Raw genomic sequence first — 16,755 nt, 5'->3', positions numbered from 1 at the left:
ACAGGGCTCCCAGTGCCCTCGCCCCACTTCTATCCCCTCACCCTAGTTTAAATGCTTCTCCCCCCAAGGATTTTCTAACGGCTGTACCAGTTTGTCTGGGCGAGGGAGCCTCTCTCTCTTCATTCTGAAAACCCCTGCTCTGTGGCGCTATGGAAGTAACAATGAAACTCAATGTCACTCACTGCAACAGGGTCAATCACAGAAGCAACCAAGAGAGACGGGGCCATGTTCCCAGAGTGCCAGGACCCATTCCTAGCACATGTTGGCCGGTTGCCAAAGCCCTGTGATTCATTACTAGAACTCAAAGGGGAGGGAGAGCCCAGGGCTGGGACAGCAGGGGGCTGTGGTGGGTCAGGACTGGGGACACTGGCAGAGCTTGGGCAGGGATCCCAGGGCTAGGACAGCAGGGGGCTGTGGTGGGCCCGGATTGGGAGCACCAGCAGAGCTGGGGCAGGAATCTCAGGGCTGGGATAGCAGGGTCTGTGGCGGGTCAGGATTGCAGGTAACAGGGGGCTGCAGATCAGGATTGATGGACAGGATGGGGGACTCTATCCTGGGAAGCAGTGACTGAAAAGGACTTGGGGGTCATGGTGGATAACCAGCTGAATATGAGCTCATAGACTCATAGACTCTAGGACTGGAAGGGACCTCAAGAGGTCATCGAGTCCAGTCCCCTACCCTCATGGCAGGACCAAATACTGTCTAGACCATCCCTAATAGACATTTATCTAACCTACTCTTAAATATCTCCAGAGATGGAGATTCCACAGCTTCCGTAGGCAATTTATTCCAGTGTTTAACTACCCTGACAGTTAGGAACTTTTTCCTGATGTCCAACCTAAATCTCCCTTGCTGCAGTTTAAGCCCATTGCTTCTTGTTCTATCATTGGAGGCTAAGGTGAACAAGTTTTCTCCCTCCTCCTGATGACACCCTTTTAGATACCTGAAAACTGCTATCAGGTCCCCTTCTCAGTCTTCTCTTTTCCAAACTAAACAAACCCAATTCCTTCAGCCTTCCTTCATAGGTCATGTTCTCAAGACCTTTAATCATTCTTGTTGCTCTTCTCTGGACCCTCTCCAATTTCTCCACATCTTTCTTGGAATGCGGTGCCCAGAACTGGACACAATACTCCAGTTGAGGCCTAACCAGCGCAGAGTAAAGCGGAAGAATGACTTCTCGTGTCTTGTTTACAACACACCTGTTAATGCATCCCAGAATCACGTTTGCTTTTTTTGCAACAGTATCACACTGTTGACTCATATTTAGCTTGTGGTCCACTATGACCCCTAGATCTCTTTCTGCCATACTCCTTCCTAGACAGTCTCTTCCCATTCTGTATGTGTGAAACTGATTGCTCCTTCCTAAGTGGAGCACTTTGCATTTATCTTTATTGAACTTCATCCTGTTTACCTCAGACCATTTCTCCAATTTGTCCAGATCATTTTGAATTTTGACCCTGTCCTCCAAAGCAGTTGCAATCCCTCCCAGTTTGGTATCGTCTGCAAACTTAATAAGCATACCTTCTATGCCAACATCTAAGTCGTTGATGAAGATATTGAACAGAGCCGATCCCAAAACAGACCCCTGCAGAAGCCCACTTGTTATACCCTTCCAGCAGGATTGGGAGCCATTAATAACTACTCTCTGAGTACAGTTATCCAGCCAGTTATGCACCCACCTTATAGTAGCCCCATCTAAATTGTATTTGCCTAATTTAGCAATAAGGATATCATGCGAGACCGTATCAAATGCCTTACTAAAATCTAGGTATACCACATCCACCGCTTCTCCCTTATCCACATGTCTCGTTATCCTATCAAAGAAAGCTATCAGACTGGTTTGACATGATTTGTTCTTTACAAATCCACGCTGGCTATTCCCTATCACCTAACCACCTTCCAAATGTTTGCAGATGATTTCCTTAATTACTTGCTCCATTATCTTCCCTGGCACAGAAGTTAAACTAACTGGTCTGTAGTTTCCTGGGTTGTTTTTATTTCCCTTTTTATAGATGGGCACTATATTTGCCCTTTTCCAGTCTTCTGGAATCTCCTCCGTCTCCCATGATTTCCCAAAGATAATAGCTAGAGGCTCAGATACCTCCTCTATTAACTCCTTGAGTATTCTAGGACGCATTTCATCAGGCCCTGGTGACTTGCAGGCATCTAACTTTTCTAAGTGATTTTTTACTTGCTCTTTTTTTATTTTATCTTCTAAACCTACCCCCTTCCCGTAAGCATTCACTACGTTAGACATTCCTTCAGACGTCTCAGTGAAGACTGAAACAAAGAAGTTATTAAGCATCTCTGCCATTTCCAAGTTTCCTGTTACTGTTTCTCCCTCCTCACTGAGCAGTGGGCCTACCCTGTCCTTGGTCTTCCTCTTACTTCTAATGTATTGATAAAAAGTCTTCTTGTTTCCCTTTATTCCCATAGCTAGTTTGAGCTCATTTTGTGCCTTTGCCTTTCTAATCTTGCCCCTGCATTCCTGTGTTATTTGCCTATATTCATCCTTTGTAATCTGTCCTAGTTTCCATTTTTTATATGACTCCTTTTTATTTTGTAGGTCATGCAAAATCTCGTGGTTAAGCCAAGGTGGTCTTTTGCCACATTTTCTATCTTTCCTAACTATCGGAATAGCTTGCTTTTGGGCCCTTAATAGCGTCCCTTTGAAAAACTGCCAACTCTCCTCAGTTGTTTTTCCCCTCAGTCTTGATTCCCATGGGACCTTACCTATCAGCTCTCTGAGCTTACCAAAATCCGCCTTCCTGAAATCCATTGTTTCTATTTTGCTGTACTCCCTTCTACCTTTCCTTAGAATTGCAAACTCTATGATTTCATGATCACTTTCACCCAAGCTTCCTTCTACTTTCAAGTTCTCAACAAGTTCCTCCCTATTTGTTAAAATCAAGTCTAGAACAGCTTCCCCCCAGTAGCTTTCTCAACCTTCTGAAAGAAAAAGTTGTCTGCAATGCAGTCCAGGAACTCATTGGATAGTCTGTGCCCCGCGGTGTTATTTTCCCAACATATATCTGGATAGTTGAAGTCCCCCATCACCACCAAATCTTGGGCTTTGGATGATTTTGTTAGTTGTTTAAAAAAGCCTCATCCACCTCTTCCACCTGATTAGGTGGCCTGTAGTAGACTCCTAGCACGACATCACCCTTGTTTTTTACCCTTTTTATCCTAACCCAGAGACTCTCAACACTTCTGTCTCCTATGTCCATCTCCACCTCAGTCCAAGTGTGTACATTTTTAATATATAAGGCAACACCTCCTCCCTTTTTCCCCTGTCTATCCTTCCTGAGCAAGCTGTACCCATCCACACCCACAGTCCAATCATGTGTATTATCCCACCACGTTTCAGTGATGCCATCAATGTCATAGTTGTATTTATTTATTAGCACTTCCAGTTCTTCCTGCTTATTACCCATACTTCTCGCATTTGTATATAGGCATCTAAGATACTGGTTTGATCTTGCCTCCCAGTTTTGCTCTGACTCTCCTTTCTCTCTGCCATTATAGCCCACGCTCCCTCTTGTTTCTGACCCATCTCCCAAGTCTTGTTCCCCTGTCATAAACAGATAGCTAAGGGTTAATGTCTCTTTCACCTGAAACACCTGACCAGAGAACCAATCAGGAAACCGGATTTTTTCAACTTTGGGTGGAGGGAATTTTGTGTCTGGGGTCTTTTGTTTTCTGGCTGCCTGCTGTCTCTGAGCTTTGGAGAAGTAGTTCTGCTTTCTAATCTTTTGTTTCTAAGTGTAAGGACCAAGAGATTAGATAGTAAGTTATATGGTTTCTTTTCTTTGGTATTTGCATGAATATAAGTGCTGGAGTGCTTTGATTTGTATTCTTTTTGAATAAGGCTGTTTATTCAATATTCTTTTAAGCAATTAGCCCTGTATTGTATCACCTTAATACAGAGAGACCATTTGTATTTTTTCTTTCTTTTTTTATATAAAGCTTTCTTTTAAGACCTGTTGGAGTTTTTCTTTACTTCAGGGAAATTGAGTCTGTACTCACCAGGGAATTGGTGGGAGGAAGAAATCAGGGGAGATCGGTGTGTGTTGAATTGGCTAGCCTGATTTTGTATTCCCTCTGGGGGAATAGGAAAGTCCTTTTTGTTCCAGGACCGGGAACGGAGAGGGGGAGTCACTCTGTTGGATTCACAGAGCTTGTGTCTGTGTATCTCTCCAGGAGCACCTGGAGGGGGGAAGGGAATCAGGATTATTTCCCTTTGTTGTGAGACTCAAGGGATTTGGGTCTTGGGGTCCCCAGGGAAGGTTTTTCAGTGGGACCAGAGTGCCCCAAAACACTCTAATTTTTTGGGTGGTGGCAGCAAGTACCAGGTCCAAGCTGGTAGCTAAGCTTGGAGGTTTTCATGCTAACCCCCATATTTTGGACGCTAAGGTCCAAATCTAGAACTAAGGTTATAACATGAGTGGCAGCCGGTGGGATATAGACAGAATCCAGAAGCCAGTAGGAATATTATATTTTTCTTTTCTCTGCTAAGGGCTTTTTAGCAGAGAGAAACAGTTGGTTTTAAAAGGGAACCAGAGAGAATTTTTTTTTTCTGCTCTCTCTGGCAGTTTGTGGCTTGCATGTTACGCAAGAAGCCATTACCAGACTATTAACAGTCTTTTGTCACACAATAGCACTCCCATTGAGAGTCATACCAGCACTATATGAATGCAAATAAAGTGGTTTTTCAGGTTTACTTAACATTGAAGATTAGCTAAAGGCACTGTTGCTAGGCAGACTTCAGGAGGCAACAGAGCCTGCAGTTCAGAAGAGAAACACCGGAGGGCACCCCAACACAAGAAAACAGGAACCATGTCTACCAAGACAAAAATGGAGGCTGAAGGGCACTTCAAAGAAGCTGAACACAGGCGAGAGATGGAAAAACACAAACAGGAACTAGAAATAAAACAAAAAGAGATGGAGATGAAAGAAAGAGAAGAACAAATCAAACAGGCAGCACACAAAAGAAAACTAGAAGAAGAAGAGGTGGCCTACCGAAGGAAACAAGCAGAAGATGAGTTGGCCCACAGAAGGAAGCAAGAAGAAGAAGAGGCGGCCCACCGCCGAGAAATGGAAAAACAACAAAAAGAAGATGAAGAGAAGGAAAAACAGAGAAAGCATGAACTGGACTTGGCAAAAGCTGGGCTGCATGTGCCAGCCAACCCTAACAACCCGGCGCCAATTATTGCTCCACAGCACAGAAAATTTCCCACCTACAAGGCAGGTGATGACACCGAGGCCTTCTTGGAAAATTTTGAAAGAGCCTGTCTTGGGTACAGCATCCCCGAAGACCAGTACATGGTAGAATTAAGGCCACAACTCAGTGGACCTTTAGCAAAGGTGGCAGCTGAAATGCCTAAGCAGCAAATGAATGACTATAAACTTTTTCAAACCAAGGCCAGATACAGGATGGGGATAACCCCAGATCATGCCCGTCGGCGCTTCAGAACCCAAAAGTGGAAACCAGAGGTGTCATTTCCCAAACACGCCTACTACATTGCAAAAAACTATGAGGCCTGGATAACAGGAAACAACATTCAAACCTTGGAAGAACTGAACCTCCTCATACAAATGGAGCAGTTCTTGGATGGTGTTCCTGAGGACATCACACGGTACATACAAGATGGAAATCCCAAAGATATCGCTGAGGCGGGGGAGATTGGAGCCAAATGGATGGAACTGGCAGAAAGCAAGAAAGCTACTGTCAAGGGGAACAATTACCACAGGGGGCACACAGACCATAAACCCTACAACCGAGGACAGCCAAAGACCCCACATACCACCCAAGTAACGCCACAGACACCCTACCCTTCAACCTCACCAGTCTCCAGTAACTCACCTCGGCCCAGTGACCCATCAGATGGAAGATGCTTTAAGTGTAATGAACTGGGACATATCAAGGCCAACTGTCCCAAGAACACCATGCGAGTGCAATTCATTACACCACCATCACCCCAAAGATCCCCAGGCCCAGATGCCTCTCAAATACCCTTGGAGCGAAGGGAAAAGTTGAGAGTGGGCGGAAAGAAGGTTACTGCGTGGAGAGACACGGAGGCACAAGTGTCAGCTATCCACCAATCCTTCGTAGACCCCAAATTCATCAACCCAAAGGCCAAAGTTACAATTTACCCCTTCATGTCACAAGCTGTAGACTTGCCTACAGCTGAACTGCCTGTCCAGTACAAAGGCTGGTCAGGAATGTGGACTTTTGCAGTCTATGACAATTATCCTATCCCCATGCTACTGGGGGAAGACTTGGCCAACCAGGTGAGGCGGGCCAAGAGAGTGGGAATGGTTACCCGTAGCCAAACCAGGCAAGCTTCCAGACCCATTCCTGTTCCTGAGCCATCCACAGAGGCCCCGTCTGTGTTACCAGAGACCCAGACAGAGGTAGTGGACCCGGATTCCATGCCTACCACTGAAACAGCCACAGCACCTCCAGTCCCAGGCCCGGAACTGGAACAGCAACCAGCACCAGCAAGTGCAACCACATCTTCAAACTCAACGCCAGAGGGCGCCAGTGAGCCAGAGCTGGCAGAAGCAACAGACAGCCATACCCAAAAGGCTCAGCCAGAGCCTGAAATACCCTCAGGTGCACCAGCGGAGAGCGGTTCACCAGCAACGGAAACAATCCCATCACCTACATCGCTTCCAGAGGGACCAAGCCCAAGTCCACAGTCTGAGGAAGAACTGGTGACCCCAGCCTCAAGGGAACAGTTCCAGGCTGAGCAGGAAGCAGATGACAGCCTTCAGAAAGCTTGGGCGGCGGCACGGAGCACCCCACCGCCTCTCAGCTCTTCTAATCGATCCCGGTTTGTTATAGACCAAGGACTTTTATACAAGGAAATTCTTTCTGGTGGACACCGGGAAGAATGGCAGCCGCAAAAACAGTTGGTGGTTCCAACTAAGTACCGGGAAAAGCTCTTAAGCTTAGCCCATGATCATCCCAGTGGCCATGCTGGGGTGAACAGAACCAAGGACCGGTTGGGGAAGTCCTTCCACTGGGAGGGGATGGGCAAGGATGTTGCCAAGTATGTCCGGTCTTGTGAGGTATGCCAAAGAGTGGGAAAACCTCAAGACCAGGTCAAGGCCCCTCTCCAGCCACTCCCCATAATTGAGGTCCCATTTCAGCGAGTAGCTGTGGATATTCTGGGCCCTTTCCCAAAAAAGACGCCCAGAGGAAAGCAGTACGTACTGACTTTAGTGGACTTTGCTACCCGATGGCCAGAAGCAGTAGCTCTAGGCAACACCAGGGCTAACACTGTGTGCCTGGCCCTAACAGACATCTTTGCCAGGGTAGGTTGGCCCTCTGACATCCTTACAGATTCAGGGTCTAATTTCCTGGCAGGGACCATGGAAAAACTGTGGGAAACTCATGGGGTGAATCACTTGGTTGCCACCCCGTACCACCATCAAACCAATGGCCTGGTGGAAAGGTTCAATGGAATTTTGGGGGCCATGATACGAAAATTCATCAACGAATTCTCCAATAATTGGGACCTAGTGTTGCAGCAGTTGCTGTTTGCCTACAGGGCTGTACCACATCCCAGTTTAGGGTTTTCACCATTTGAACTTGTGTATGGTCACGAGGTTAAGGGGCCATTACAGTTGGTAAAGCAGCAATGGGAGGGGTTTACGCCTTCTCCAGGAACTAACATTCTGGACTTTGTAAGCAATCTACAAAGCACCCTCCGACATTCTTTAGCCCTTGCTAGAGAGAACCTAAAGGATGCTCAGGAAGAGCAAAAGGCCTGGTATGACAGACATGCCAGAGAACGTTCCTTCAAGGTAGGAGACCAGGTTATGGTCTTGAAGGCGCAACAGGCCCATAAGATGAAAGCATCATGGGAAGGGCCATTCACGGTCCAAGAGCGCCTGGGAGCTGTAAACTACCTCATAGCATTTCCCAGTTCCTCACTAAAGCCTAAAGTGTACCATGTTAATTCTCTCAAGCCTTTCTATTCCAGAGACTTACAGGTTTGTCAGTTTACAGTCCAGGGAGATGATGCTGAATGGCCTGACGGTGTCTACTACGATGGGAAAAAAGACGGTGGCGTGGAAGAGGTAAACCTCTCAACCACCCTGGAACGTCTGCAGCGGCGACAAATCAAGAAGCTGTGCACTAGCTTCGCCCCATTGTTCTCAGCCACCCCAGGACGGACTGAACGGGCATACCACTCCATTGATACAGGTAATGCTCACCCAATCAGAACCCCACCCTACCGGGTGTCTCCTCATGCCCAAGCTGCTATAGAACGGGAGATCCAGAACATGCTACAGATGGGTATAATCCGCTCATCTACCAGTGCATGGGCATCTCCAGTGGTTCTGGTACCCAAACCAGATGGGGAAATACGCTTTTGCGTGGACTACCGTAAGCTAAATGCGGTAACTCGTCCGGACAACTATCCAATGCCACGTACCGATGAGCTATTGGAGAAGTTGGGACGTGCCCAGTTCATCTCTACAATAGACTTAACCAAGGGGTACTGGCAAGTACCGCTAGATGAACCTGCCAAGGAGAGGTCAGCATTCGTCACCCATGCGGGGGTGTATGAATTCAATGTCCTTCCTTTCGGCCTTCGAAATGCACCCGCCACCTTCCAGAGGCTGGTAGATGGTCTACTAGCTGGACTGGGAGAATTTGCAGTTGCCTACCTCGATGATGTGGCCATTTTTTCAGACTCCTGGCCCGAACACCTACTACACCTGGAAAAGGTCTTTCAGCGCATCAGGCAGGCAGGACTAACTGTTAAGGCCAAAAAGTGTCAAATAGGCCAAAACAGAGTGACTTACCTGGGGCACCAGGTGGGTCGAGGAACCATAAACCCCCTACAGGCCAAGGTGGATGCTATCCAAAAGTGGCCTGTCCCAAGGTCAAAGAAACAGGTCCAATCCTTCTTAGGCTTGGCCGAATACTACAGGCGATTTGTACCACACTACAGCCAAATCGCTGCCCCATTGACCGACCTGACCAAAAAGACCCAGCCAAATGCCGTTAAGTGGACTGATGAGTGTCAAAAGGCCTTTACCCAGCTTAAGGCAATGCTCATGTCTGACCCTGTGCTCAGGGCCCCGGACTTTGACAAACCATTCCTAGTAACCACAGATGCATCTGAGCGTGGTATAGGAGCAGTGCTCATGCAGGAAGCAACAGATCACAACTTCCATCCTGTCGTGTTTCTCAGCAAGAAACTGTCTGAGAGGGAAAGTCACTGGTCAGTCAGTGAAAAGGAATGCTATGCCATTGTGTACGCCCTGGAAAAGCTACGCCCATATGTTTGGGGACGGCGGTTCAAACTACAAACTGACCATGCTGCACTAAAGTGGCTTCATACTGCCAAGGGGAACAACAAGAAACTTCTTCGTTGGAGTTTAGCTCTCCAACATTTTGATTTCGAAATCCAACACATCACAGGAGCTTCTAACAAAGTTGCTGATGCACTCTCCCGTGAGAGTTTCCCAGAATCCAGTAGTTAAAAAGTGTTCTTAAAATGTAGAAGTCTGTTAGTTATATACTTAGTAGTATATGTAAAGGTGCATGTGTTGTATTAATCTGTTTATTTTCAAGTTCTAGAAGGAAATTGCCGCCAGTGAGCTTCCCCACTATCTGCAATTTGGGGGGCCTGTCATAAACAGATAGCTAAGGGTTAATGTCTCTTTCACCTGAAACACCTGACCAGAGAACCAATCAGGAAACCGGATTTTTTCAACTTTGGGTGGAGGGAATTGTGTGTCTGGGGTCTTTTGTTTTCTGGCTTCCTGCTGTCTCTGAGCTTTGGAGAAGTAGTTCTGCTTTCTAATCTTCTGTTTCTAAGTGTAAGGACCAAGAGATCAGATAGTAAGTTATATGGTTTCTTTTCTTTGGTATTTGCATGAATATAAGTGCTGGAGTGCTTTGATTTGTATTCTTTTTGAATAAGGCTGTTTATTCAATATTCTTTTAAGCAATTAGCCCTGTATTGTATCACCTTAATACAGAGAGACCATTTGTATTTTTTCTTTCTTTTTTTATATAAAGCTTTCTTTTAAGACCTGTTGGAGTTTTTCTTTACTTCAGGGAAATTGAGTCTGTACTCACCAGGGAATTGGTGGGAGGAAGAAATCAGGGGAGATCGGTGTGTGTTGAATTAGCTAGCCTGATTTTGTATTCCCTCTGGGGGAATAGGAAAGTCCTTTTTGTTCCAGGACCGGGAACGGAGAGGGGGAGTCACTCTGTTGGATTCACAGAGCTTGTGTCTGTGTATCTCTCCAGGAGCACCTGGAGGGGGGGGGAGGGAAAAAGGATTATTTCCCTTTGTTGTGAGACTCAATGGATTTGGGTCTTGGGGTCCCCAGGGAAGGTTTTTCAGTGGGACCAGAGTGCCCCAAAACACTCTAATTTTTTGGGTGGTGGCAGCAAGTACCAGGTCCAAGCTGGTAGCTAAGCTTGGAGGTTTTCATGCTAACCCCCATATTTTGGACGCTAAGGTCCAAATCTGGGACTAAGGTTATAACATCCCCACTTACCTGTGGGCTTTGCTCACCTGTCCCCGTTGAACCTAGTTTAAAGCCCTCCTCCCTAGGTTAGCCAGTCTGTGTGCAAATAGGGTCTTTCCCCTCCTCGAAAGGTGAACGCCATCTCTGCCTAGCAGTCCTTCCTCGAATAGCATCCCGTGGTTGAGGAAGCCAAAGTCCTCCTGGCGACACCATCTTCACAGCCAGGCATTCACCTCCACGATGCATCTGCCTCTGCCCGGGCCCCTACCTTCAACTTGTATATGAATTATATTATAGTTGATAATATAATGTGTCAGTCTTATATAATAAAATATGTATTCCAAGTATGATCTATTAATACAATTCCATTAATATATGTGCATTAAAAATTATTGTGCTAAATTATAATATAAAAGTCAAAATGATAAAGATGAAACAAAGCACTTCAACTTTATCAAAATAAAATATTGTTTTGATATTTCCATAATGAAATTACAGAAATTCTTTTTAATGGAAAAAAGACTTTTCATTCAGATTCTGAGCAGAATCTCTATTTTATAGCAGGGGGTCTCAAACTTCATTGCACTTCGACTCCCTTCTGACAACAAAAATGACAACACGACCCCAGGAGGGGGTGGGGGGCGCGAAGCCTGAGCCTGCCTGAGCCCCACTGCCCTGGAGGAAGGGGGGCGGGGGCAAAGCCCAAGCCCTACCACCCTGGGTGGGGAAGCCAAAGCAGAAGGCCAAGGGCTCCATTCCCAGCTGGCAGGGTGTAACCTCGGAAATGTAGGCTAAGAGGCAGTGAACCAAGTCTAGGAATAAATGGTTGATTTTTATTCTGGCCAGAGGTTATGAGTTGGTGCCACAAAGTACCCTGGGAGTACTGAAGTTTCAGAGATTGATCTGGTAAAGGTGACTGTGTTTGGGGGAAGAGGGGGTGCAGGTTAATGTTTAGGTTTGTCTGGACCAGAGAAAACATGTCTCAGGATGTGCAGCATTTCATAAAAATGACATAGGAGACATAGAATCACAGACATAATGGGATGGAAAAGAAACCAGAAATGTAACGCCATTATACAATCAGTGGAGACAAGAAGGATGCTACTGCAGAGTTTTAAAAAAAGAATACTGAAAACATGCCATCTTCAAATCCCAAGAATGCCCCACTCCTGGTGTGCGCTCAGTTCTGGATACCCCATAAATAAAAGGGGTTCAGAGATGCCTGTTCAAATGATTAGTGTCTCCCTTCATGGGGAGAAAATACCAGACACTAACGGGTGTCACTGTTTCAGGGTAACTGCACCTGCATTTCCCCTCCATGGTCGAAGAAGGGCACTCACTTTAGTCTTCCGGCTCCCAGTAGGCACCTCTCTTGGGTGGAGACCCATGTCTCATACTCTCCTGCCCAGGGATTTGAAAGTGGCACATCCCCATCAAGACAGACTGTGATGTCCCCAGCAAGACAGACTGCCTATAACAGGCCGGCAGCTGCGCTTTGCTTTCTCCCCGAGGGCTATGACAAGTGTATTGCCAGCAATACAAGTTCACACCCAGCTCCTTCTAAGCAAAGCACATCAATTCTTAAGGTAACATTTTCACAGAGAAAGTCGTTTAAGACAACAAAAGAACCTACATGTGTGCTAGAAAGCTCACTTGAGGTCACCCCCAACACAGGCTCTGGTAGGTTTTAGTCCTTCCAAACCACAACTGGCTTTTCCCCGTGGTTACAAATTCCTCTTAGATCCAGAACCAGGGTAGAGACTCGGCAGATCAGTTGTTTCTTTATACAGAAGGGACCAAAGACCTGACTGTAACAGGGCATAGCTTCAAAAGGCATGGGGGAAGTTGTATAACCAGAGCTGAGGAATTTGTATTACCCCCCCTCTAGGAATTAACCAGGAAACTTACTTAACACTGATTGTTCCAAAAGTCCATCCATGTCTGGCACCTTTTCAGTATAGTCCCAGGTCTCCCATCAGTCACATCTTCCCCTTAGAGAGATGGCCCCTAGAGAGATGTAATCTTAATACAATCAGGTCTTTCCAGGACATGGCAGGAAATTGCCATCTGTGTCACAAAGGGCTTTTTCATCTAGCGGAGAAAGGCAGAACACAAATAAATGGCTGGAAGTTAAAGTTGGGAAGTCCAATCAGGTTTTAGGCACATGTTTTTAACAGTCCCACTGGAACACACTCCAAAAGGAAACTAGTGAATTCTCCCTCTCTGGAGGTCTCCAGTTCCAGCCTGGTGGCCTTTCTGGAACATGCTTTAGCCAGACACACATTACTGTGCTCAGTTTGGGGGTAACTGGGTGAAATTTTCTAGGCTACTGAAGGCCAGGCTAGAGGCTCTAATGGTCCCTTCTAGTTTTAAAATCTATGAATGTAGCAAGAATACTTGGGGAGTCTCTAAGACTGGGGAACTCTCTAACCCCCTGGGGCCCCTGGCATGGATACGCAGTGGTAGGCACCCTATAAACATCTCAGATAGTAGCTGGATCAGAAAGACAGGCCAGCTCTGGTCTAAGAAGACCTGCTATGCCACTAGTTCCAAAGTCAGATCAGTGAGACTCCCCATGGACTGCCTTTTCCTTTCACACACCGATCCTTAGTATGTGCTGCTTCTCTCTGCTGCATCACCCTGGACTTCCAAAGTGTTTCTTCTGCCCTGTGACTCTCCTGAATGACAGACAAGATCTGATTCTCTTCTCACACCAACATGAAACAGGAGCAGAACCACCAATGTAAATGGAGTTATCCCAGTGCGGGCTGGTAGCTGTGAGAAGAGATCAGGTCTTCCATATATTTTGAGAGCTCTCAACCTAAATCAACATCAAGAGTGTCTCTGAAAAGAAGGGAGGATGCTGGGCCTGATTTCTAACCACAATTGGGCTAACTTTACACTGGAATTACTCGACAAGGTCTGAGTCACATTTTACTGACCCAACAGAATGAGGCCCACAAAGTTTAGTTACTCCTGATTTAAACCAGGGTGTGATCAGATTTTGCCAGGTACCTGCTAAAACTTTGAAAACATTTCTTTATGGTGCTAGAGATATGAAACTGTTGTATCTGTCTTAAAGAAAGACATCCACTCCCAAGCTCCGAACCAAGAGAAAAATTGTCAGGTCAAGAATATGTTTTTCTAAATAAAGAAGAGAAATAGCATTTGGAAACTAAAGTTGTTTATTTCTATTAATAAAATAAGTAAATAATCATAATTCATGTCCATATTATTGAATTTGTCTTAGTGCTAGAGGAATCCACTGTGGGCCCATGTTGAATGAAAGGAAGAATGCCTAAACAGTCTTCAAAAGAGGGACAGTTTTTTCCCCCATATCTTAAATAAAAAATATCTTGAAGACTCTCTAAATGGCATTTAAGCCTTTAGGCCTTTTAAAACACCCTGTATCCTTAGTGTACATAAACTCGTGGGGAAAACTGTAGGAGGGAACAGCATACACCATGCAATATCATTGCAAGAACTATTGTGTGTTGAGCTGATTTAATAACTGGTCTCTTGTGTGGGAAAGGAGTTGTCTCCTGGATCCTGAAAGCTCCTGAAGGTCTTTGTGTGGCGCATCAGTTTGGAAATATTGGGTGTGGGCAGCAAGCAGTGCAAACTGGCCATGGAATGGGTGAAAGGAGTGATGGGCAATGGAATGTGCCATCAGTGGCAGATTAGCCATTGGGCCAACGGGGTCTGTGGCAATTGGGGTGCTTCTGCAAGGGAGGTGGGCAAGCCCCTGTGCCAGGCGGGCAGAGTGGGGCAAGCTGATTGGATAGGAGAGGTTTAGGTAAAGGAGGTTCTGTGACAAACAGAGACCTGATAAGACAGCGTGACAGTGAATGACGCTGGAGCTAGAAAGCACCAAACTCTTCCTGGCTATTTCAGGACACTGCATGACCTGTGTTACAACATGGCAATGCTCAGAGGGCGTGGTTCTTCCTGTTGTTTACTATCCCACACTGGGAATGGCAAAACTCACTTCAAAGCCAAGCAAATACCTATAACCAAGCAAGAATTCAGGTTACATAAGCCCCCTTTCCTTGGTAGCAAAATGCTAATTAGGAAAATTAGTTATAATTAAAAAAATTAGTGCAACTGCCAATGTACATTGTAAAGAACATTATACCTTAATCCAAAATTGTTAATTTTGCCTTTAAAACCCACCAACGTTATTCTGCTTCTAGCATCTCATTAAAAAGTGAAATTCCCTTCCCCCCTACCCTGCTCTCTGGCAGGAGCACCGGTGGGGAGGTGGGGAGGGAGGAGGACAGGGAGGGACTGCAGGACTGCTAACTACGCTCTGTGAACAGTTGTCCTTATTTCCCTTTTTATAGATGGGCACTACATTTACCCTTTTCCAGTCTTCTGGAATCTCTCCCGTCTTCCATGACTTTTCACAGATAGTCACTAATGGCTCAGATATCTCCTCAGTCGGCTCCTTGAGTATTCTAGCATGCATTTCATCAGGCCCTGGTGACTTGAAGACGTCTATTTTGTCTAAGTAATTTTTAACTTGTTCTTTCCCCATTTTAGCCTCTGATCCTACCTGATTTTCACTGCCATTCACTATGTTAGATGTCCAATCACCACCAACCTTCTTGGTGAAAACCAAAACAAAGAAGTCATTAAGCACCTCTGCCATTTCCACACTCTCTCTTTTTTTGATTTTTAGATAATTGAAGAATGACCATCTCCTGGTTAAGCCAGCATGGTTTCTTGCCATACTTCCTATCTTTCCTGTGCAGTGGGATAGTTTGCTCTTGTGCTCTTAATAATGTCTCTTTGAAAAACTGCCAACTGTCTTCAATTGTTTTTCACCTTAGACTTGCATCCCATGGGATCTTACCTACCAACTTCCTGAGTTTGCTAAAGTCGCCTTCTTGAAATTCATTGTCTTTATTTTGCTGTTCTCCCTGCTACCGTCTCTTAGAATCATGAACTCTGCAATTTCATGATCCCTTTCCCCCAAGCTGCCTTCTACTTTCAGATTCTCAACCAGTTCCTCCTTATTTGTCAATATCAAACCTAGAACAGCCTCTCCACTAGTAGCTTTCTCCACCTTCTGAAATAAAAACTTGTTGGATAATCTGTGCCCTGTGGTGGTGTTTTCCCAACAGCTGTCTGGGTAGTTGAAGTCCCCCATCACCGCCAAGTCCTGAGCTTCGGATGATTTTGTTAGTTGTTTAAAAAAAGCCTCATCCGCCCCTTTATCCTGGCTAGGTGGTCAGTAGTAGACCCCCTACCATGACATCACCCTTGGCAATGGTGCACCTGGTGCTGGAATGCTGTGTCCAGTTCTGGTGTCCACAGTTCAACAAGGCGGTTGATAAATTGCAGGGCTCAGAGAAGAGCCACAAGAATGATCAAAGGATTGGAAAACATGCTGATGAGTTGACCAAAGTCTATAAGTACCTACAGAGGGAATAAATATCTGATAATGGGCTCTTCAATCTAGCAGAGAACTATCTCCAGTGTCTGGAAGTTGAAACTAGACAAATTCAGATCGGAATAAGATGTAAATTTTAACCACGCGAGTCATTAACCACCAGAACAATTTCCCAAGGGTTGTGGTGGATTCTCTATGACTGGCAATTTTTAAATCAAGATGGGATGTTTTTATAAAAGCTCTGCTCTAGTTTAAACCAGAATTAATTCAGGGAAGCACCATGGTCTAGGTTTTGCAGGAGGTCAGATTAGAGATCAGTGAGGTTCCTTCTAGCCTTAGACTCCATGAACAGGGCCTGCTTTATGAACGGCGGGGCCCGATTCGAATACCTGGCGGTGGCCCAGTGCTTCAGCTGCACTTCAGTGGTAGGGGGTCTGCTCTGGGTCTTCCACAGCACCAAAGGACCCCTCACTGCTGAAATGCCACCCAAGACCTGGAGCACCCCGCCCCCCGCCACCGGGTGAGTAAAAAAAAATTAAAAAATTAAAAAGATGCCTAAAGGCACGAGGCCCTCTTAGCGCAGGTGCAGGGCCCTTCTGGGGAATTGGGGGAATCGGCTTAAAGCCAGCCCTGTCTATGAATCTAAACATTTCCCCGTTTGTCTTTTCCACATCAATACATTAAACTCCAGACTTCCGTACCCTCCCCCTGCAATAAAAGAATGAGGGGGTGAAACCTTGGTCCCATAGAGGTCAATGGCAAAACTCCCATAGCCGTTAATGAGGCCAGGATTTCAGCTGGGTCTGTTTTCACTCACCTCTTGGCAGTGTCATTATTCCAGGCAGACTGCGCCTGCC

This window comes from Gopherus evgoodei, unplaced genomic scaffold (genome assembly GCF_007399415.2).
Source record: "Gopherus evgoodei ecotype Sinaloan lineage unplaced genomic scaffold, rGopEvg1_v1.p scaffold_52_arrow_ctg1, whole genome shotgun sequence".
NCBI lineage: Eukaryota > Metazoa > Chordata > Testudines > Testudinidae > Gopherus > Gopherus evgoodei.
This window is presented reverse-complemented; position numbering follows the sequence as displayed.